The sequence below is a fragment of the Anser anser genome, assembly GCF_964211835.1.
Source record: "Anser anser genome assembly, chromosome: 13".
In the NCBI taxonomy this organism is placed as follows: domain Eukaryota; kingdom Metazoa; phylum Chordata; class Aves; order Anseriformes; family Anatidae; genus Anser; species Anser anser.
Window position 1 is genome coordinate 19,622,245 of NC_139734.1, and position 23,031 is coordinate 19,645,275.

The following is a 23,031-nucleotide window of genomic DNA, read 5'->3' on the forward strand; positions in this document are numbered from 1 at the left end:
AATATCTCTATATATCTGTGCTTTTCTAATAAACTCAGTTTTGTCATTTCTAATTTATGCAAATACAGTGCTAAAAGAAGGGCTCAAAAGGCTCCTTAATACCTATTTTTCAGACTTCACATTTTTGTATATGAATGTTGTGTGTCTTTCAGCACACACAAGAAGAGCATTTTTATTTGTGTTCACATAACAAAGCTGTTTAGTTCTTATAGTTTTCATGCAACTGAAGCCCCAGCTGAAGCATTTGTAGCTGTTGGAATGGGCTGGCCGGAATCTCATCTAGGCAGGAGAGGGCACAAGACTATGCGGAGTAGGTGCAGAGTGGAGTTTGTTTCCACACTGTCGTAGTGGATGACAATATTGAAGCCACTGGAAACGATAACTAAATTCCTCATGTCAGGTTAATAGGGGTAGAAGAATCTGCAAACAGTCACTAGTGAATTGATCCTGTTTACAGTTGTGGTGTAATGGACACACGTACTCACTTCTTTATCCCTTTAGGGAGACAAAATAGTGTAAATAGAAAAGCCTAGCCCTGTAGCATCCTTGAAACCTAATTCACCAGAGAAAAGAATTTCATCAGGTCTGTAAATATAGATACTCATTAGCATTTATCTAACCAAGTTAATTTATGAAAGTGGGAAAAAGAAAGTGAAACACAAAAGCAGAGTTAATTTACTGACATCTCTATTGGCATTGAGTATTTCCAGTCTGCACATGGGCAGATGTTATGAGAGTCTACCAAACCACTGCTGAGAATCAGTTCAGTTCCTAAAAATTTCCATCTCATTAAATTTCTATGTATGGAAAGCAATTTCTTCACAGTAGATAATAATATTATTAACACAGCTATTAGCACTACAGACTCTGACAAAGGAGCTGGAGTATTAAAAACATTTTCTAAAAATAAGCAAATTTACATTTGTTATAATAGACTCATAACTAACCCTTCTTAAACATGAGAAAATGGAAAAAGGACCCCAAGTGAAAATAATCAAAATGAAATAAATAAAATATCTTAACTAGCAAAAGCCTAAAGATACTAAGAAAGCAACATGATTTTCATATGACTGTTTACAAACCTCAAAAGCTTCAGGAGATTCAGTACAAATAATTTGTAGCTCAGTGATATATCCTGAAGGTGCATTCTTGTTTTTCACCATCCTTCCTAATTCCTTATACATTCTTATTCTGTCTAACTAATATTTGAGAATCCAGTTAGGCAAATGAACAAATAACTGACAACTTCAGGTAATTGATTATAAACTCTTCATGTGAATGATTACCAAACAGTATTAATTGTCAAAAATAATTCCTGCAAGCAGTTCTGTAAATAGTAAGGATGAATATAACCATGGAAAGTGGGATAGTTCATACGTAAAGAAGGAGGATTTATTTCCAGTAGAATTCAATCAGATCTAAAAACAGTGACGAAAAGCAACCAAAAATGGAAAATGTGCTTTCTGAGGACCTCATTCAAAGCACATGGAAATGAACCGGGGTGTTGTTTTACAGCTGGCTTTTGCTGAGAGCCAGTAAAAACAGAAAAACACACCTGGAAATTTATGAATTTATACTTCCTTCATTTCTGTTCAGGGTGTGATGGCACGGAATATTTCCTTCACACCGTGCACATATTTTACCCTACAGCACCTTATTGCTGAGCAGGAAGAGCAGTGCACTTGAACCTCCCAAACAAAATGGGCTTTTTTCATTGTTTGTTTGGTTTTGGTTAGAACACTTTAGGTAAGTATGTAAGAGTAAAGATTGGTGGGAGCAGATTTCTCAGTAGTATACTGAGTGGTATAGATAATAAATACTGGTAGGCAATGCGAGTGGAAAAACTGAGGGGATAAGGGGCTTAAAAAGATAAACATGAGATAATAAAAAGAAACAATGTCCCCTATTCCCTATTAGTCTAAACACAGGAAGAACAGGTAAGTCTTGGTATAATGAATTCTCTCATATTTACTTTCTTTCCCCCTCAGATGGTTCAAATATAGGGCCAGGCAAGCAAGCCAGATGTTGGCAGTATTACCCAGGACTTGAATTTATTTTTGTAGGGGAATACATTTTAAATATGTACCTTTACATTTTGAATGTAATAGAGAGGTTTTCTTCTACTTTAAAATCTCCATGTGTATCTGTTTCCTATTCTTGTTTGTCCTGATCAATAAAAACAAGTGTGGTTATTGTTAGCAAATGCATTCCCCATTTGTTCTTGTTTGCTTAACACTTAATAGCAATGCATTTTAAAGTTGTAAAACAGTGGTCAAATATTCTGATTATAAGTGTTGACATTTGTTGTTATTAAAAATCAAGACCTCCACAAACAAGTAAGCATACACTAGGGACAGCAGAATGTAAAAGCTGTGAAGACAAGCCTAATTTGTTTTTTTCCAATTCTTGCTGAAATGAACAACTCTTTCCCTTAGCAATTCTAGATATCACAAGAAAATTGCTCAGAAGGTATTCTTTTATGATACTTGAGAAATACAGTGAAGTCACTCTATATGTTTGTTTATACCTATATATGCACACATACACAGATGCGCACACACAAACGCAGAGACTCCCAAATATATACTCACATGGTGTTAACAACCTAGACTAAATAAAAAGCAAGGAAATACAAAATTCAAGCTGTTTGCTTTGCCTTATCTATTTCTATTATGCATGGTAAATATTGCAGATCATATGGTCTATAAAATCACATGCTGTTTGGAGACTCCTTCAGAGCTTTGCCACAACAGGGGATTGTAAGGATAGATGCAGTAGCAACTCAGTTTTCCAGACTTTTTTTTCTTCCTAGTTGGACTTTTCATGCTACGTGACTGTATTTTGTGCATATGAAGTTTCTTTACTTTCTGTGTGTTTTTTTTTTTTAACAAACAAACAAAAATGTATATATGTTTGGGGGGCAGCATACGGAGATTCTAGGTTTGTTTTTTTTTTAAGAAATAAAAAGTTTGTTTGGGTTTTGAAGGAAATAGAAAGCAGCAGTGAGTAATAGAGGGTGACATGACAGAGAGGTTTGATGTGTTCATTGGTAGGAACTGTTGCTGCTTCTTGTGGACGTGTGGGCTCTCTCAGGTCCCAGGGTAACTCACACTTCCACGCATTGTAGCATTTTAGGCTTTAAATGACCATCCAAAATTACATGAGAACTCTCTTGTAGATAACTTCAGGTAACTTTTCAGAAAGCTGATATATAGAAAACTGTTCCCTGAAATTCTGAATTCCCCCCCAAGTAAGGGAGGGTGCTGAATAGGGGGATAAACAGTATGTGAGGTAAGAGTAAGAACTTTGCTTTTCATGTTACCTAAGGGTTACTTAATACCCCCAAATCAAGTCACGAGTCACCTTTCCTACTTAAGACATAATTGTTTTCTATATGCCTTAAGAAATGTTCATGTTGTCACAGGGGGTCTTTGCGTTAATGTGGTTTTCAAACCATCTCGGCTTTTGATTTAAAGCAAGAAGTTACTGTAAATTTTGTTAAGACCAGCATTCTTACACAGGAGATCTGTTAAGAAAGGCAGGTTCATTTGATGCAGTAAACATATTAGCATTAATGTTATTTTTTAAAGAGACTTGTGTTTAATAATGGGACATAACAGTTTTAGGCAATTAATAGGATTATGATGCAAAAGTAGGAATCTCCTTTGGTTGGCTAATTACCTTATGCTATTATGACCTTAAATTCGGATAAGAATAAAATTAACAGACATCGTGTTAGTCCTGGCAATTTCACTGTTTGTCTGATCACCCCCCAGCTTATTTTAAACCTGAGCCAATTTGCAAAGCCACCACTGATAGTAAATTTACATTTTTACCTGAGTTCATTGACTCAATCAGGTCAGCTCCTAATGAGATGGAAAATTCAACCAGCAGAACTGAGCTTCCATCCCTGCAGCAACCAGCAGCGTTCATCTAATAATCACACTATATTTTAAATGGTAGACATGGTTGATAAGTAAACCTGAAGGTTTTCACTTTGCATTTTGGGTTTCCATAAATTTGTTTAAAAGGCTGGATTTCATAACCTGTTCCCAGCCTGCACCTATGAATTTGGACAGAGAACAGTATTATCTTCAGATGAATGCATGCCGATAGTCCATCACATAAAAAGTCCCCTTCTTCATGATGAATGTTCATTTTGCAATCAGTTGTTTTCAATAAAATATAAACAAATAATATCGATATGCTATATTCAACAAAGAAGAAAAAATTATCAAAATTATGCCTGCATAGTTTTTGAGAGAAAATAATAAAAAAAAAATCATCTTATAAAACAGTGAAAAGAGTTCTCAATATATGTGAATGAGGCTGACAATCTCAAGAGAGGGCTTTAATTAATTTAATTAAATTCTTTAATTAAAATTCTTTTTTATTGTAATGAATCAATACTAAAGGCTCCTATGATTACAGTTTCTTAATCTTATGGAATACAGGAAAAGGAGACTTGTGTTTTCTATAGCTGAATTCAGTTTATCATTACTGCATGTTTTAGAAATTCCTGTGGTTCCCCCTCTATCTATACACCATCTTTCTGTTGCTTTTAAAAATATTGAAGCCCCTATACATAAGTTAGGAGGTAGTTTGATTTTCTCTGTCTTACGAGAATATTTTCTCCTTTTCCTAGTAAAAATATCTGCATATTCAGTTTTCTTTTGAACTTTCCAGCATTGCACAGTCAAACCCAACAAAGGAATTTTTCACTGAGTTAGTTTCATTGACTTCAAAAGCATTATATCAAAGTATGCATAAAGTCCTTTGCAAATAGCTAAGCAGAGAAAACCTTTTTCTTTTATGCTGTTTGAAGCTGGAAATCTGATGCCTAGATGGTGATAACCCCTCTGACCACACACTATAGTAGAAGGAGGATTGCCATAGTGCCAGGATGGGAACAAACTTTGCTGGAGTTTGGAATGGTGCAGAGCTGTTCATACTGCCTTCCTTCTACTTACTGTACTCACAGCACCTTTGCAACAAGCTAAGGAGGGAAGAGGAATTGCTGGAAAGTAGTCATTCATTTTTAGGTTCTTACCTGACTGAAGAGTTGATGCAGACTTCTGTAAAATTCCATGCTTTTTGGTGTTCCAAATATTCCAGCAAGTGTTAAAAGATATTTGCCAGTATGCCAGTAGTACCTAGTTCATAGTTCAAATCAGCAACTTTCTCGCAAATCTTGGGAAATCTGTCTTTCAAAGCAGCAAGTTAAAACTTGGACAAAAAAGGATAGCATTGATTGTTCACTCAGTATGAAAACAAAGATTTCTGTTTGCAGTAGTTTCCTGCATTTCATTCAGCATAAGATTCATTCAGTCTTTCTGTCTGTGACAGTAAAAATGTCTGTAGCGGTATGAGATTAGTTATCCTAAAGATTAAAAGGCAGCGATGATGATCATTGGATGTGTCCTCTTAAGTATACAGTTACAACACACGTGGCTTAAAAGGAAAATGTGGGACCATATATACTGATGGTTTTGCATTAGAAAAATGATGCAGAAGGCTGGAGGTTCAGTTGGCAATCCTAGTTTTGGTTCTGGATGGCTGGTAAACAGGACAAAGTTCTCACTAGGATTGTTATTGTATTTGTTGCCTATGTTCCAGTTTCTGTTAATGTCACTTATGATAAGACTGTAGCATCTGTTCAGCCTTTTTTAAATTAATGAAAACCTATTCTTGCTCTGATGGTGCTACTAGGAACAATGATCATCTATCCATCCCTTGGACAAGAACATGATTCGCATCACTTGAAGATGTATCACCATATACCAGATGTAAAAGACAGCAATTTGCTCATCATAAGAACATCAGAGCAAGAGTTAGTTTTCTGAGTTCTGGTCCTATCTTAGAATGGCATCCTATAAAATGAAAGAGAAGCTTCTTGCAAAAGATACGCTGAAAAGAAAAGGGATAGTGAGCATTACTATGTTACATATTATGTTAGTATCTGATGGAAATTTGCACATCTCATAAGTAGGAAACATTTTGAGTAATACTTTGATTTTGAGTAGCATTTATCCTTAATGGGGAGCAAGAACAGAAACTTTTTTAATAGAGAACTTTACACATGTAAATTGTATGAGAAATGCGGGATACAGGTGATGACTTTGGAACGTTATCCTGCTAAGTGTATCCTTTAGCAAGTTCCAGCCAAACTCTAATTTACAAATAACCTCCTCACTTGGAAGAGTGGAATTTTCTTCAAGAGAAGAAAACAGTCTTATTAATTATTTTAAAAAAAAAAAGCACTTTGTTTTTAGAATGGCCTAAATCTTTGAAAAAGCATTTTTTATGAACAACTTTTAGGTAGATTGTTTAAAATTTTCCCTGGTTGTTTAGTGTCATAACAGGATAGAACAGCATAGCACAGATACTGTAGGAACTTGTTAGTGCGCACAGATTATGCACCCATGACTGATCACAGTTTATTCAAGAACAACCTCAATTAAATTTTCTTTTCTCTCTATTAATAATGTTCCAACTATTCATAGAATAGAGAGGACAGTGCAGTTTGTATTGGCTCTGCAATGATGACAGACACTTTCAAAGAAAAGCTATTTTCAAAGAGAACTGCTACTTTGACTTTGTTGGGGTGATCCAAATGTGACAGTGGTTTTGTTCCAGCTGGAGTCCCAACTTCAGACTAACATATCATTTGAAGGTAATGGTATTTTTGTCATACTTGGCTACACTTTGCTGCAGGCAAGGGGCAAACCTGCAACCAGGAGCTGGCGTGCCCAGCGATCATCTATTCGATGTTGTCAGCCGTTCTTTCAGAAATGCAATTCACATACATTACTTATCTACAGAAGTTAATGGATAGGAATCTACTTCCTCTACATCAGAACGTCGCTTTTTGCTGTTTTGGCTGCTGATCTGATTTCATGTCGTACCTGTTCTAAAAGCTGGCTCCAGCCGCTGGAGTGTCAGAGCAGGTTGTTGCAGAGAGAAAGAAACAGACGGTGCCATCGATCTTCATGACTCCTGATGCACATGACTACATTTCTCCCTGCCTAAGTGGCGCATACAAGGTGATTAAATAATCAGCGCTATTACCCTGGAGGAACATAAATCCCTGAAGCAGCCACTCAGAACGCTGCTCTCTGGTCTCTGAAGCGGTAGGAGCAAGAGGCAGCGGTGCCTGTTCCAGGCACAAGATGAAATACAAAATGAATTCTTGGTCCTCGGGTGGGCTGATGTCTTTCAACACTTTTACTTGTTTGTCTCAATTACTGCTTAAAGATAATACACTTATTTTTCTTTTAGTATTAAATGAAATTGACTTTGCGGTGTATCTTAAACTGGGATGTTGTATAACCCGTTGGTTAGTTACTTAAAAAATGGATTGACAATTTTCTTTAAAAAGATGGTTTTATTGGTATTTAGCATTACCCTCTAAAATTTACAAAGACCATGTTTTAAACTTCCAGACCATTTGTAAAAATTGATCAGGCAGAACTCCAAATCCAAAACATAAATTGGTTTTGAACACACATAGATGAAACTGCTTTTATTAGCCAACATACTGGGCAATAAAAGCAAAATTTTACACGTTACTGTAAGTATATCAGCATTTGTAATGGTTCTTACAACATTATACTCAACTACAAACCATGGACAATGTTAAACTGACTTCACTGATGTTCATTACTCCGACTGCAGAAAATGCAGTTTACTTGTACATTCAGAAGATATGAAAATCACAGTCCTGTCTTCTGAAAAATAGACAATCCAGTCAGAGTTCTAATTAAGAAGAAAAAGTAACCCTTTTATCTGGGTTTCGTTATTGCTCAAAGCTGTGAGATTCATACTGCCAATGTGAAAATCCATTTTTAAAAGGAGGGAAAATATCTACTAGGAACTAAAGTAACTTGACAAAAAAAAAAAAAAAGTGAAGATATGTTTATGTCTTTCTATAGTTTTAAAGAAATTCCATTTTCAAATTTAATTTTAAAGTAATGTAGCAACAAAGTCATATAATTGTCCTATCTGTGTATCTATAAACTGCAGCATAACATTAGCAGCTGAGGGAAAACAGCAACAAAAGGGGTGTTTTTTTTGTTTGTTTGTTTGTTTGTTGTTTACAATCATTTTGTTGTCTCAACAGAGCATTTTTAGAAAAACACAGAATTTAAATTAAAGGTCCTTGGGAATCTGCGTGAGTTATAGCTGTGCCTCAGGGCCACTGAACAAATAGTGGGTTACCAGACACTCATATGTATTACATGCTATGTTTTTACTTCAGTATGCACATCTGAAACAGGTGGTATAAGAAAACGTTTGGTCTTTCTCGTACTTCTGCCTATGGGAATAATAAGCTTTTCCATGTAGAACCCTCCATCCCTTTAGTGCTTGCTGGTATGGGGGAAGCATTTGAGCTAAGCTCATCCTTCACAAACAAGAATATATGAGAGAAACTTCCTGAAAATACCTGTGCTAGTTTAAGATCCAAATCCCGTGTATTTTTCTCCATTGGGACTACTGATATTTGATAGTCAGATGATTAACATTATAACCCATTTTGAACTTTAGAATACTTCTGCTTCCCTCAGGCAGATAAATCTTTGTTTGCCTTTGTTTCTTCATTTTCCTGTGGTACCTATGCAATTTCTTGATTTTCACTTATTGTACACAGAAATTGATTGCAGAATGTAAAAAATGGAAGTTTCTGAGAACTCTTCAGTCAAAACACTGTGAGAAAGCTGCTGTTAGAGACATGAGTGACCTGTACTGACTTTCTCCTCCAGACCTTAAGCCCTATCTTGTGGATTAAGATCTACTACCTATGAAGATAAATCTCAGGTTACAATGATGTACAAAGGGAAGGCAGAAGTTGCGTCCCCAGCTGTCCAGCTGTCATTGCAAGTAACCACAATTTCTTTCCCTTTTTTTTTTTTTAATTTTTAATTCCACAAAGTGGATTTTGCATAAATACAGCAGATTTTGGTTGCTTTCTTCTTGCCACAGTGGTGCTTTGCTGACAAGCCAGTCTCTGGGGACAGTAATCACAGGTGGATTGATGATATAATGGCCCTGTCAGTTCTTCCAGTTCTGCATCATTGAATCACTATTTGGCTACATCTCCTTGACTTTGCATGTATATGTCATTAAATATGTGCCAAGAGCTCCTGTCATATTGATGTGAAGGTATTTGAAAGGGTAGGTAGAGGAAATAAAAATACAGACAATTAAAATATTAAGAGTAAAGGTGGCAGAGTGATATCCTTTGTTTTGTTTTCTTCAGATTTTGAGATTTAAAGTACAACCATGCAAACTGTATGTGCATCCTGTGGTACAATTGTCTGTTTGCCTATTCTTCAATCAGTTACATCATTAGCAGTATGTTTTAATGTCTCCTGCTCTTGGATAGTTTACTAGCATTATCTCTCACTGTTCCAGGATACTGTGATAAGTATTAGAAATACAAATTTTGTTTGGATTTTGTATGCTGCTTTGCTTATTTGGTTGAAAGACTCAGATTTGAAGTGTTCTGCATTAAATAAAGCAGCAAAATTGGCAGCTCTACAGTCTTTTCCAACTCATCCAGCTCATGCAGGAAAAAAGTTGTGAAGATTAAACCATCTCTTTGTTAAAATCTAAGGCAGTAATTTTTCAATGAATGTCAGTGGATTGGTCCCTGAATAGATTACTTATGGAGATTAATAATTTTAGATCTGTAAGTTAAATTCAGTAAATAGTCACAGTCAAAATGTGTACACTTTAGTTAAAAAACTGAGTAATTTAAAATTTAGAAAAGGTTAATTAACAAAACGAACAGTAAAGATCTCATTATTTATTTAATAGGTTAAGACATTTTGGGTTTATTTCTGTTAACAGAAAAAAAAAAGAATTGTGTTTTTCTTTGGCTCAAAAATACATTTTTTTTTGTTTGTTTTCTGTTCTGGTCTGTCAGCAAACAAAATTGTTCTTTACTTGACTTTACTCTGGGGGTAAGAGGCTATTTTGTTCCCATGACTATTCCCTGATCAGTTGCCTTTGGCTGAGAGTGCTAAACACAGGCACTAGCTATCACCTAGAATTTCTGTAGTGTAGATTGCGTTCATTGGAAATTGGATGATACCATCAAACTAACTTCCAAGCCATCAGAAAGAATTTATCAGCCCTAATACATGCTCATTTATGTGGACATACCTACTGTTTTAGCGCTTACCAACAGGTGAATAGCTCCATCAATCTAGTCAATACCGTAATCCGCTGTAAGGAAATACAGCTTTAGAAAGGAATCTGTATGTGTTTAGCATGTATTTATTTTTCCCCTTTGTAATGCTGGGCTGTAAATCATTAGTAGCACTGCTGTCAACGAAGTTTGAGTAGTGCAAGTGTAGAGTAACTAAGCTATATCTAATCCTAACAGCTAGAGTTGCTGTATCTAATGCTGTAATAATGTAGAAGTCTTTATTCTACAGAGCTCTTTCAAAGACACTACTCCACTTGCAAACAGTGATGTTTCTTTTGTTTGACAAGTTATCCTGTTAATTCAAGTGCCAGATTAGAAAAATAGACTATGTAAAAAGGAATTTTAGTGAAGTCTGAAATTTGGTAAAGACAACAGACTTTCATCATGCATATTAAGAATTGAGGAGTAAGGATATGTTTGGTGTGTTTTTATAGCTTATAGCTGAGAATAAAAGTAAAATTACTCGACGTTAGTTGCTGGGTAGGCCTTGTTCACCTCTGCTACTAATTCCTATTTGCATAAGTTTTATGTAAGAGTCTGCTAAAATGTTCTTTCTGCAAAATCACTTGGTGATTATGTACTGGAGTAGGCTGTTGAAGGTAAAAGAATATCAGTCTGTTCTAAATATTTTTTTCAGTCTTTATTCATACAATGAAGAGTTAAAACGTAGTGAGTGCTCATAATTCACATGCTAGACTTACAGATTTTTTGGAGGTCATCACTAAGACAGACTTATTGCTACATTCATTGGGTGGTGTTTTAGAATTTCTACTGCATCTGTAGCTTCAGTTTTTGCTTCTACATGCACTATGCAGTGACAAATAGAAAAGGCTGAAATCTGATCCTATTGAAAGAAGTGGCAAAACTTCCACTGACTTGCAAACAAGAGATATCAGGACTCCACCTCATTTCATGAATGATTAAGAAATGCAGTGTTAATGCTACAGGGTAAGCTGTTAGAACAAAATGAATCAGTTATGGTCGATTATATGTGTCAGTGATCTAAAAAAAGGCTTCCAAATAAGAAATGTATTTTAGCTATGAATTATAGTATCTGTGCCCTGATACAGCATAGTAAATCACTGGACTGAAGTAGATATATGTGACTTTATGTTCTATTCTGAAATATCCATTGGACAGAATTTGCAAATATTTTGAAGATCTACTGTTGCCAGTGTCAGTACTGAACAGGACCACATACTGGAATCAGAATGCTTTAAATTCCATATCGTAACACCTTATAAATGTATGTTCCTTCAAAAGCTGTTCCTTCGGATCTAGTTGGAAATAGAAGTGGAATATTTTCTACCAAAAAGGGCTTCTTCTTTCAGCTCCTTCACTCTCATTTCTGCTATTCCAGTTACCCCCCTTTCCACAAGCAGAAAAATTGCATTACATTTGAGTGTGCTGAGAACAGAGAAAAATTTGAAATGTTTTTAAGAAAGCAAGGCATTTTCCTCACAGTAAAAGTCACATTAATATACTCAGTAGACAGCAGCTGTATTCTACCAATATATCTCCGAGATTAAAATATATTATTGATTTTCTTAAAGGATACATCTATCAAACACACTGCTCAATAAAAGGAACAATCACATCTAGATACTCTGGAAAAAGATGTGAAGAATTCAAGGCCAGTGCATGGACTAAAATAGGCAGGGTGAAAACGGAGGTTAAAAACAAATTGTGACACGTAAAAATAATGTCTGGGTACTGATTAACAGGTCAGTGGATAGAAGCTCCTGATCATCTTAGGTTTAGTTAAAGATAGCCTCAATAGGATTATATGGTAGGATTATACCAAAAGTTGTAGTGTCCTAAGATTAATTATTTCCTTTTGTAGGAGTACTTGCCATTAGCGATTCAGGCTACGGTGCTGTCAATAGAAATGGAATTTCTTAGCCTGAAGTACCCTGTTTACACATACCAGATTTAGTAAGAACAGAAGTAGTAGGGGTGAAATAAACAGTGGAAACTTAATTCCCATTTATTCCCACCCAAATGATTAGGGTGGAGTAGGATTTTGAGGATTAAAATAATATGTAACAATTTAGTATTCACCAGGTGATCAATTTTCCACAATTGTATAAACTGACACAAAGAGCACGATTTGCAAAGGGAGAAAAACGAGTTGCCATTTAAAAGCAGCAGAAGAAAAGCAACTCAGAGGAGAATAAAGCAAAGCATATTTCCCTTACCTTGCTTTTCAAGATGCATAAGTATTATAACTGACCACTCCCTTATAATATAAATTATTTTTAACATTTTATGCTACACCTGTCTGAACATACTCATTTACCATTGAGGGATACCTTCTTAGCTAGAATCTATCTACATCTGAGTTTGATTCTATGACTTCTCTATAAGATCTGCTAAGAAGCCTGTAGACTGTCACTCCAATTCCATCTCAGAAAGAGTGGTTAGGTATTGGCACGGGTTGCCCAGGGAGGTGGTGGAATCACCATCACTGGTGGTGTTTAAGGAAAAACCTTTCCTTATGTGGATGTGGTACTTGGGGACATGGTTTAGTGGGTAATATTGGTGGTAGGGGAACGGTTGGACCAGATGGTCTTGGAGGTCTTTTCCAACCTTTATGATTCTATGATTCTAGGATCCATTAAAACAATTTCTGATTTTGTTAGACTAGTTCAAAACAAATACTGGAAAGTCTGGCTGTATATATTTAGGGAGATAAAGGAGAGTAGAAAAAGAGGGAAGTATTTCATGAAAGCAAAGGAAATCATTAGCAGTATATTATATCATGGCAACTTAGTGGTTAGCCTAATGATGCTATCTTAATGAGTTATTTATTACAGAAATAAACTAGTGTAACTCCAGGAAGAATAACGTATAATGTAGAAAGCAGTGACTCTTCAGGATTTTTTTTTTTTATACTTTCAGGAGAATTATATTTCTTTCATATTGTGTGCTTTCCCTTTTTTAAAATGAAAATCCTCCTTCAGTTGTGTCTGTGAATCAGAGCTGTACCATTTTCATCAAGTAAGTAAACCTAGTTAATTCATTTTTATATAAAGAAGTCTGTGAAAATAGTCTCAGGGAATTGCTTTGTGGGCAACAATTTTATTTTATATTTTGCTGAACTACTAATGCAAACATTCAGTTATCTGGTAATGAAAATATATGTGCACAGTCATGATTAAGAAGCCAGCACACAGTGTGTAAAAAGTTAAAAACTAACCCTAACAATTGTATGCACAATAAAAAGCAGAGGGTGGAAAAGCTTCTAGGAAAAAAAAAAAAAAGCCACTGTAATTTGTAAAGGCTGCAACATGCATTTGATTACAAATATTTTAAATGGTAGTGGTATTTTCTTATGAATTACATTAAGAAAATTCTGTTGGTGTGGATGTGTGTGTGAAGGCAGCAGAATTACCTGGAGCTCTATCAGTTACAACAGCTGAGTATTTCCTCACAATTCTGTCACTGTGGTCATAGTTTATAAGAGGTAGATAATTCTTTATTTATGGCGTTTGGTAGATACTTGGAAAATGTATTTACATATATAGATACTGTATGTGTGAGAAAATATAGGTGTTTAACATCACATAATGTCACACCCACCTATTTTTCATGGATACATGACTTGCTGGATGAGGTATTCCAGCCAGAAAGCTTCTTCTCCTTGGAGTCTTCGAACCAGTTGTCCTTCCTTTTTTACTGTGTTCGAAAGCAGTTGTGATTGGATACATCCTCATGTTGAGACAATAGTTAAGTCACATATGAAACAAATTGGTGTATCATAAGCTAATAATGTAGAGAAAACAGCAGAACCATTATATTTTTTAAGTGTTTTTCTCATCATTGTTTCATTAAGTATTAAACATTAATTTTATAAATTACAAATCTTGATCTCTGATTACATTAGCAGAATATGCATTTAGACCTTTTATTCATTTTTATGCAACAAACTGCAACCTATTTTCTTTAGTAACTGGTGCTTTTTGACAGCACAGAAATAGTATTAACAAATAATATATATTTTTTTAAATAGATGATAAAAAACATTAAAAAACTATCCAAATTCCACCAAAAAACTCTACTTATTATGTGTAAATCATTTCAGTTTGTCTTTAAACTCCATGAACTAAAAGGCTTACAAAGTTATAAACAATATGTAGAAATTATATTGTCAGAGATGTGTAATGTTGGGACTGCAAATTGATTATATCCTAAGGGTAAAATGATTAATGTACAGTAGGCTTGGAGATGTGGGAGTGTAGGGATGGGGAAGGGAAAACTTGGTGACAAAATTACTGGTTCCAGTTTTTTGAATGAGTACACATTTCTGATGAGCAGCAGTTACTAGCATTTCACACACTAATTTCTCTTTTGCCATTATGCAGGACATCAAGCTATATATATATATTAAAAAAAGTATGATAATTTGTAATTCATGCTCTGTTAGCACACATGCACTGTGGCAGCAGCCTCAGCTGTCCCAGGTATGTGAGAGGTCAGCCAGGGTGTAACCAAGCTCAAGTCTGCAGCCAGAACCAAGTACTTACTGAAGAAAACGAAGTAAGATGAATCATGACCTAATGTGTTTGTAATATTTTAAGCTTTTAGGGGGAAAGAATTCGTAACAGTGAACCCTTGCTGTGCATGTAGGCATCCTTTTAGTTAAGACACCTCTTTGAATTAGCATAAGAATTATGCAGATAAGCTCTTTATCTAGCTTCTGTATAGTCCTTTGAAGTCTTCAGAAGTTTAGAAATTAAGCTGAAGGATAATAACCTGAATAAATAACCCACATTTTGTTTGTGCAAGAGATTAACTATGCTAAATATAGATATTGATTCACATCAATATCTAATAACAGTATTTTTTCCATATACCCATTTAATTTTATATCTAAGATGAGTTGTATGATTCACAATGAATACCAGCAAGTTTAATTCAAATTTATTCTTAATTTCTTAAGAAATTGGTATTAAGAAATTTCTTAAGAAATTGGTATTAAGAAAAGGTATTGTCATGATAATTTTGGAATAATGCTGGTTGCTTGTGGGACTCCCAGAGACAAGAACATAATATACTACAGATACTAAAGAACAGAAAAGACAGATTCTGGCAGCCAAACGTTCCATGTTCTTACTCAGGCAACTAGGAGCTGGAGACAGGGAGGGAAGTCAGAGATGCCAACAAAGAAAGGAGATAGGGAACTTAAATTTCCCAGAAAGAAGAATTTGAAAGACCTTTGTCCCTTTGGAGAAGGTTGTCATTGTTTCCACACAAAAATGACTTCAGTCGTTGGGACAATGTGCACCTGTTTTCACTTCAGACCCATCAAGGAGGCCTGTTGGTACAGAGGCGCAGTCACCGGCCAGGTCCCTGGCAGGCTGTCCTCTCAGCTTGTCCCCGTGTCTCTCTCCCACAGCGAGGATCTTACTATCCCTTCATGAATTACCGACTTGGTTTCCGTGCCTGATGCCTGCCAAAGTGAGCGAGTGCTGAATTACTCCAGATTTTTCCTTTTCTCACTGGACTTGCTCCTTTAGAGCCTTTGTCACACATTCAGTGTAACGTGCTGAGAACCTTGCCCAGCTTGTAACATGTAAGTGCTCGTTTTCTTTCATGATGACATTTTGATGTCACAAGGCCCTGCTTTTCGTGTAGACTTAACTTTGCTATAAATTCTTTTTCAGCAATCTCTTAGTTGTTTTCAAAGCAAGTCACGCTAACTTTGCTTTATTAGGCTGGAAATTAGGAGATATTTCTTCTCAGAAAGAGCAGTCAGGCATTGGCACGGTTGCCCAGGGAGGTGGTAGAGTCACTGTCCCTGGGGGTGTGTAAGGAAAGGTTGGACCTGGTGCTTAGGGATGTGGTCTAGTGGGTGATACTGGTGGTAGGGGGACAGTTGGACCAGATGATCTTGGAGGTCTTTTCCAGCCTTAATGATTCTATGATTTCCTTCTTGTTATATATCTTAATGTATTTTTACATGCAAATGGTCTTTTGTAAAGCTTTCAATATGGGAAGAGTTACTAAAAAGGAAGGGTAACCTGATGCATACTCCAAAGTTGGCTTGCCTATACTGCAGGCAAATGATTCATCTCAATAATGAGGTGAATAACAGTCTAACCAAAGAAAAAGAAAAGTAAAAAAAAAAAAAAAAAAAAGCCACCTAAATTAATATAATTCTGTTCCAGGAAAACACATTTTCCACCAAATTACATTTATCAAAACCGATTATCAAAGCTTTATAATTAACTTCCTAGCAAATAAGAATTAGCATATATTATATGAGTACTGTGTGTTAATCAAATAATATTTAGCGAGGCACCCACCTATGCATGCCCAGGAATTACAAAGTTAATGAAAAATGGCAATACATGAAACTGTAACTAATTAAGCAAGACACAAAAAATTCTGTAGATGTTTGACTGAATATGTTAGAATTTACTCATTATCATATTTACATGGTAAGTTTATTCCTGTACTGAAGTTGGCAAACTTATTGCAAGTTATTTAAAGTTAACTTTCAATTTCCTATATACATTTATACCCACTTTATGTGCTTTTCAACTTCTGTATTTTGAATTTTAAAAATCTTAAATACCTAGGGGGTTTTGACTTAGAAGGGGAGAATAGGAGAGTAAACAGCAAAACCCCACTGTAATGTAACACCACCAGTAGCATGCAGCTCTTTTGAGTGTTTGTTACTGTGTGACACACACAAGTCCATATCACAGGGTCTCTAAAGCTAGTGCTACAGACCAGCAAAAACCACAGCAGTTCTGATGCTGGGCAGTGCAGGGTGCTCACTGGCTGCCTGTGCCCAGGGCTAAGGGTGCAGAATAAGGTTGTGTTCAACCTTCTTATTTGCAGGTGTCAAAACATTATGAAGTTTTTTGTCCTCTTCAGAGAGGAAAAATAGAGAGAGAGGAGATGTCACAAGGTATTCAGATGGTAGCTGGGCTGAATTGGCCTATGAGGCTGTTTCCATGTCCCAGAAGGAAGCTTACAGGGAGTAAATGCCTAGTGCCCAAGCCTTTGTTGGCTACCAAGTGTTAGGTGAGCTAAACCAAGGACTCAGAGAAGTACCATTGCCCAGACAGTAAAAGAGTGGCTCTGAAAGTTAGTTTTAGAACTACCAGATAACCTGGATTTTGAATATTTTTAATCTTTTTCTTTCCCCTGGAAATAAAAATACATATTTTTTTGAAGTGCAATTAAGAATGGGTATTCAGAAATAACAACCGTATATGACCTAATCAGTTTAATTGGTTAGGAATACCTAACTGGGTCCTGTCACTGCATCCATGATTGCATCAAGTTGATACAAGATGCTTTTGGTTGTTGTTGTTTCTAATAGAAGCTATAGCATCAACAAGTCAGTTCTATGGTAGCTCACTAGTTTCGGGTAGAGCATTCAGATAATACGAAGAGCTCTCTTTGCAACCATTAATGTTAGAAGTGAATGGTCTACACATACAAATCTTTGTAGCAATAATTCATCAATTTCATGTAGTTGCTGCAAATCTACATTTTCACCTTTTCCACTTATTTATGCACATGCCTTTGTACTTAGAATTAATTTAAAGATGTAAATAATTATTCCTCTCTTTAGGGGGGTAAACATTGACTATATAAACATCCAAATGGTTTTCCATACCATTTTCCAAGGAAAAAAGAGTGGTCGTTTAATAGGTATGTAAAATAAAAAAGGTCTAATATGTCTCTGTAATGACAAAGTCTAGGATGTAAAGGCTTTAAATACAAAAATTAGTTAAGTGCTTCTGTAGAAACTAAAGTATGAATATGAGAAACCACCAAAACTTGTAACTCTCACAAACAGTTCGTTCTATGCATATAGACTGAATTGTAGTATATATCCTGATGTGAAATGGGATATAATATAAACCCTAGGTTACCACTTTTTTCTATGATGCTTTAAGTGGGCATTAAGAGAATCATGTGAAATTATTGTTAGGATGTGTGCTAGTTTTAAGATAGGGACAGCTAGCTGTAATTCCATTCTGTAATATGTATTAGGAAAAAAAAAAAAAGGATATGTGCTATTATGTAGAAAGTCCTCTGTGATTATAAAATGCAAATATATGCAATGGAAGAGCAATTTACATGAGAAACTAGCACTGTTTGTGTCCTTAATTTATTTCCATGATTTTCTAGATCATAATGTGAAATGCCCTTGCTGTTTTTAATTAAACCTGTAAACTGAAGACTGTTTGCTTACTTTCTTTTTATAAAAAATATTGTTGATTATAGAGCATACGTTGATTATAGAGCATATGTTGTTTATTTAGAATGCTAGCTCTCACTGTTCAGATGTATTTGAATTTCCTTTGTATACACTTTGAGCTTGTGAGGCTTTTTCTTCACTGAAATGTCTTTGGTAAGTGAAAAGACTTCCCAAAGTCTATATTTCAACTAATATGTACCAGTTGAAATGGATATTTACTGATCATCCAGCAGAAATACGGTGAGTGGCAGTCTCATGTACTGACACAGAGAAGGATGGAACATCATATTTGTTTCAACCACAGAAAAAAAGATGAGTTTTTGGTGGTGTCAGTGACTGAGGGGGGTAGGGGTGTGGGGAGCGTCTTTCAGCACACTTCCTTATGGAAAAAAAGGTCTGGGATTTTGCTGTCTATCCATCTCTTCCCTGATAACTTTTTAAATATATTGAGTAGTTTCACACTAATTTGTCAGTGTTAGAAACCCAAAGTCAGTAATTTCTACTGGCTTAATGAAAATGTATTACCAGGTCAGGGACTGACATAAAAGTAGCCCTGTGGAGCAATAAACTGTAGTCTGAGCTCAACCATAGAATAGAACATTAGAAAATCCACCTGGAGGAGCCATTAGAGTGCTGTTAAGGATGTGCTTATACTTTGGACTTGGATAATCTGGAGATACAGTGTCTGTATACCAGGCTATATGCTTTCATAGCCTTCAGTTCTGTTGTATCATCTGTATGCCAAATTACTGCCGTTGAATGTCATTTTTGGATAGTGCCTCATGTATTAGTAAGGTTCTTAGGTTCTTTTAATTTTATAATTTACCAATTTTTTTCACTCTTGAAGAAGGAACCCTTGCCTCCCACACTCATAAAGATTTTTCCCCAATTTGGCATTAACATATCACTTGTCCCATATATATATGTAAAGTGCTTATACAAATTTTATAGGTCTACTATTCAAAATTCACCGGGTTGTAATTGGGAGCCTCCTACTTTCTGTTTCTTTCACTGATCTTTGGATCAGGCTTTACAGAGTATTCAGTGCTTCTTTTGACAATAACAATGTTCTTTCTAGGGAGTTAGCAACGAGATACTGAAGCAAAAAAAAAAAAAAAAAAAGATTATGAGGTTATGAGCTGACATTGTATTAGTCGGTAGAAAAGGTGTTCTGCTTATGCTTGGTGATAAGCTCCTTAAAGTAAGCACAATGGTAGAAATACTGACAATATATAGACTGTTGTATCAAAAGAGATGTTTGTTTTCATGCCATAATTATTTTACTCAAATGTTGTGTGTTTTTTTGTTTTTTGTTTGTTTTCTGTTTGTTTGAATTTCTTTTTCTGTTTGAATCCTTGCAAATAAATAGTTTTCTAATTTCATATATGGCTTATGTCTTTGGTATCTGGTTTGGCCAGATGGTAGATCTGTTTGTATCAAAAATCCAGCCATCAGAAGATAGGTTTAAATCTTCCATTTTTGAATACTTGAGTGGACTTGCATATCCTTTTTGCAAATACAGAATTGTACTTTCTCTTTCAAAGAAGTACTGCATGTTGTTTCTCATTTTCTGATCAGACCATGCAGAAATTGTAGGAAAGATAAGTTAACCAAGGACTACAAGGAAAAGAAAATGATCTTTCTATTAAAAAAAAAAAAAAAGGTTGACATTTCAAAGATGATCCTCTTCTATTAGATTATGAAAAAGATGTTTTGATTATAAAAGAATCAGTAGAACAGAGATACGGGAAAGGTGGTTGGAAGAGATTAGGCTGGTAATTAATATGTGCTTTATTTGGGGAACATACAGTTTGAAATCTGTGCTACGCCATCTTTCTGTGCTCCAGGTGGTGCCCTAAGAGTGGATTATAAAGGCAAAACCACAGCTGGAGATTATATTTTTAATAAATTGGGGAGAGTTGGTCTAAAATACAGGAGACTAAGCTTCATGGTTCTGATCCTTAAGATCTTAATAATATTATAAAATTATGGCATTTTATATTGAAAGGCCCTAGTGGTCAGCAGTTTAATTTGTAAGTACCGTTACAAGGCAAAGAGGCAGAGCAGGTACTTGGGCCTGAACGTATCACAGCTCAGGTGAATTCATTGTTATTGCTACTATCGCTATTTTAATATATTAGCAGCAGTAATGTGTTAATATGCAACTATTAAATCCGATTTGTTTAATCAAGAGGAATGTCCTTGGGGGGTGGGGGGAGGAAATGTAAGGCTTAATAGCCATAGCAGTTGTAAGTTACACTTTAGTGACTGTTTTTCATTTTAGAGATCAAGTCTTTCTTAATTTTTAAAATGCCCAATTACGGTCTAGAAGGAATATAAAATCCATCAGACCACCAGCATGACTGGTCCCCAAAGAAGTGCATGTCAGAAGTCTCCCATTCTGTTGAAAGTTGAGTTCTGGGAGTGAAGTATTAAATGCAACCAGAACTGTGCTCATTACGAAGTGTATTTTCTCTGAATATTTTTTGCTGTATGTAAATTACAAGAGAAAGCTTCCAAGTGCTTTAATTTCCATAACTGTTTCATAAATCTTTCTTCTGTATGGATTGACACAGTATAGTGTTTCACAAGAGAGGTCTAAGCACACAACTCCTGTGATCTGCTGTTCTATTTCTTAAGCACTTAACAGAAGTGCATGTGTACAGGTTTTCTAAGAGTAAATTGGAATTACAGTTCTGAAAACTGATAGACTCCAAAGAAAGGGAAGTTCAGTGGTAGGTTGAAGTCCAGTGGCTGTTTCAGCAGGAAACTGCTGAGAACAGACCAAGCTGCTGGGGAAGAAGGGAAGGGAGGTTTCATGCCTATGTTTGTGAAGGCCTCTAAGTCACCAGGATTACCCCTGCTAGCCTTTAAAGTCTTCGCAGTTCTGAATTGCTTTAATATGAGCAGACATTCTTCACTGCAGGGCTTGGGAATCCTTCTATGTACATTAAAAAAAAAAAAAAAAGAAAAGAAAAAAAGCAAAACATTGAAGATTAATATTCAGTATTGTTTCAGTATTGTACTGTGGACACCAGTCATAACTAATGGATGGTAACACCACCAAATCATCAACCATCTGTAGAACCAGTATCACAGTTAATATCTAAAATTCAAGAATTCAGACTCTCTTGTCACATATTCTGTTTTCTACAGATACACAAAAACTATCATTTTAATTACTACTATTCATTTAAAATTTTTTCTCTATATTTTATAACTGCATGTAAGTAAATTCTCAGTCAGCACACAGCAAGGTACAAGTGGCTTTCTATAGGATATCTTTGTTATGAACTTTACTTAGAAATAAAGATCATATCAGATTTTTTTTTTCCTCCTGTACTTTCTTCTAGTGCCCTTGGGGAGATAAAGCAAAGGCCTTATAAAGCAATTTGGCTTCATTCCAGTGTCAGAAAATACATTTGATTGTGAAGTTCTAAGATCAATGCAGTTTCTTGAAACTAATCTCTGTCTAAAAAAAGTCATGACTGATATATGCAGATAGATTTGATCTACATCTTTATGTGTCTACTATATCTTATATAGATTCTTCTAGTGGAATATTAAAGGACATTTTCCAAAAATTTACTTTTATACAGTGACGTTAAAATTAATGTGGTATTTTGTACTTGACATTTACCCTCTGTTTCTAGACTCTTGCTGTTCCACAGATGTTAAGACAGTTCCTCAGTTTAGCAAGTAGACAACAGGAATGACTAATGAGGGTCAATTCCTAAAATAACAAGTGTTTAAGATATTAAGCTAGTCAATGCAAGATGCTAATTTACTTTTCAGTAAATATCAGTTTTTTACATCATTTGCCAATTCTCATGTGTGGTCGTTTTTTTTTGTTTTTTTTTTTTGTCATTACTTGAATGGTAGGTGGTATAATACTTGAAACACCCAGCCTCTGGAGGCACACAATTGAATAAGAATCTCAGCTCTTACGTTTTTTTACATGAAAGAGGCAAAGTGAAAAGGAATATACTTATCTTGCTATTGCAGTTAACCTTGTCGTTATGCTACAGAAATGTGTAGTATACAATATTTTGATTTCTGAATATCACTTTTTGCATTCAGTTATTGGAGGCAAGGTGATGAAACAGAAAATACTTGCAATTGAAAGACAAAATGGTAAGAGAGACTGAAAGGTAAATCAGTGACGTGCTTCATGATTTCCTCAAGATGCTAGATAAGGCACAAGAAGAAAGCAGGTAATTAAAAGTATTCCAAAACAGAAAAACAATGTTATTGACATATGATCTGAATTAAAATCTGTTGAGTTACTGAAAAGATTTCCATTTTTTAAGAATTTGATTGTTGCCACTTCCAAAAATGAGTAAGTTGCCTGCTGTTTCCGGTTGTATTGTAGTGTCTGCATACTATTGTTCCATTTCTGTCTTTTTTTAAAAACATTGGAATAGAATCAATTCTATGCTTCTAGTATCGGTATTAATAATTCTATTCTTCATGAGACAGAATACTACTTATTAGCAGGTTTTTTGAAACGTGAAGAAGTTTCTGTTTAATGGTAGTATCAAAAAGACTACAAAATGTTAAGATAATAGTGTAAGTAGTATTATGAACTGATGTCCTA

At 35.3% G+C, this 23,031-nt stretch overlaps 1 protein-coding gene across 1 annotated transcript in view; it reads left to right on the forward strand.

Annotated features, from left to right (window-relative positions):
- LOC310880977 (uncharacterized protein) overlaps positions 1–23,031 on the forward strand; it is a 1,343,899-nt gene that overhangs the window by 547,564 nt on the left and 773,304 nt on the right. The window contains exons 14-16 of the mRNA XM_083797545.1: positions 8,760–14,749; positions 15,609–15,785; positions 22,515–22,648. The gene's annotated coding sequence lies outside the window, so the exon portion shown is untranslated. The remainder of the gene's footprint in view (positions 1–8,759; positions 14,750–15,608; positions 15,786–22,514; positions 22,649–23,031) is intronic.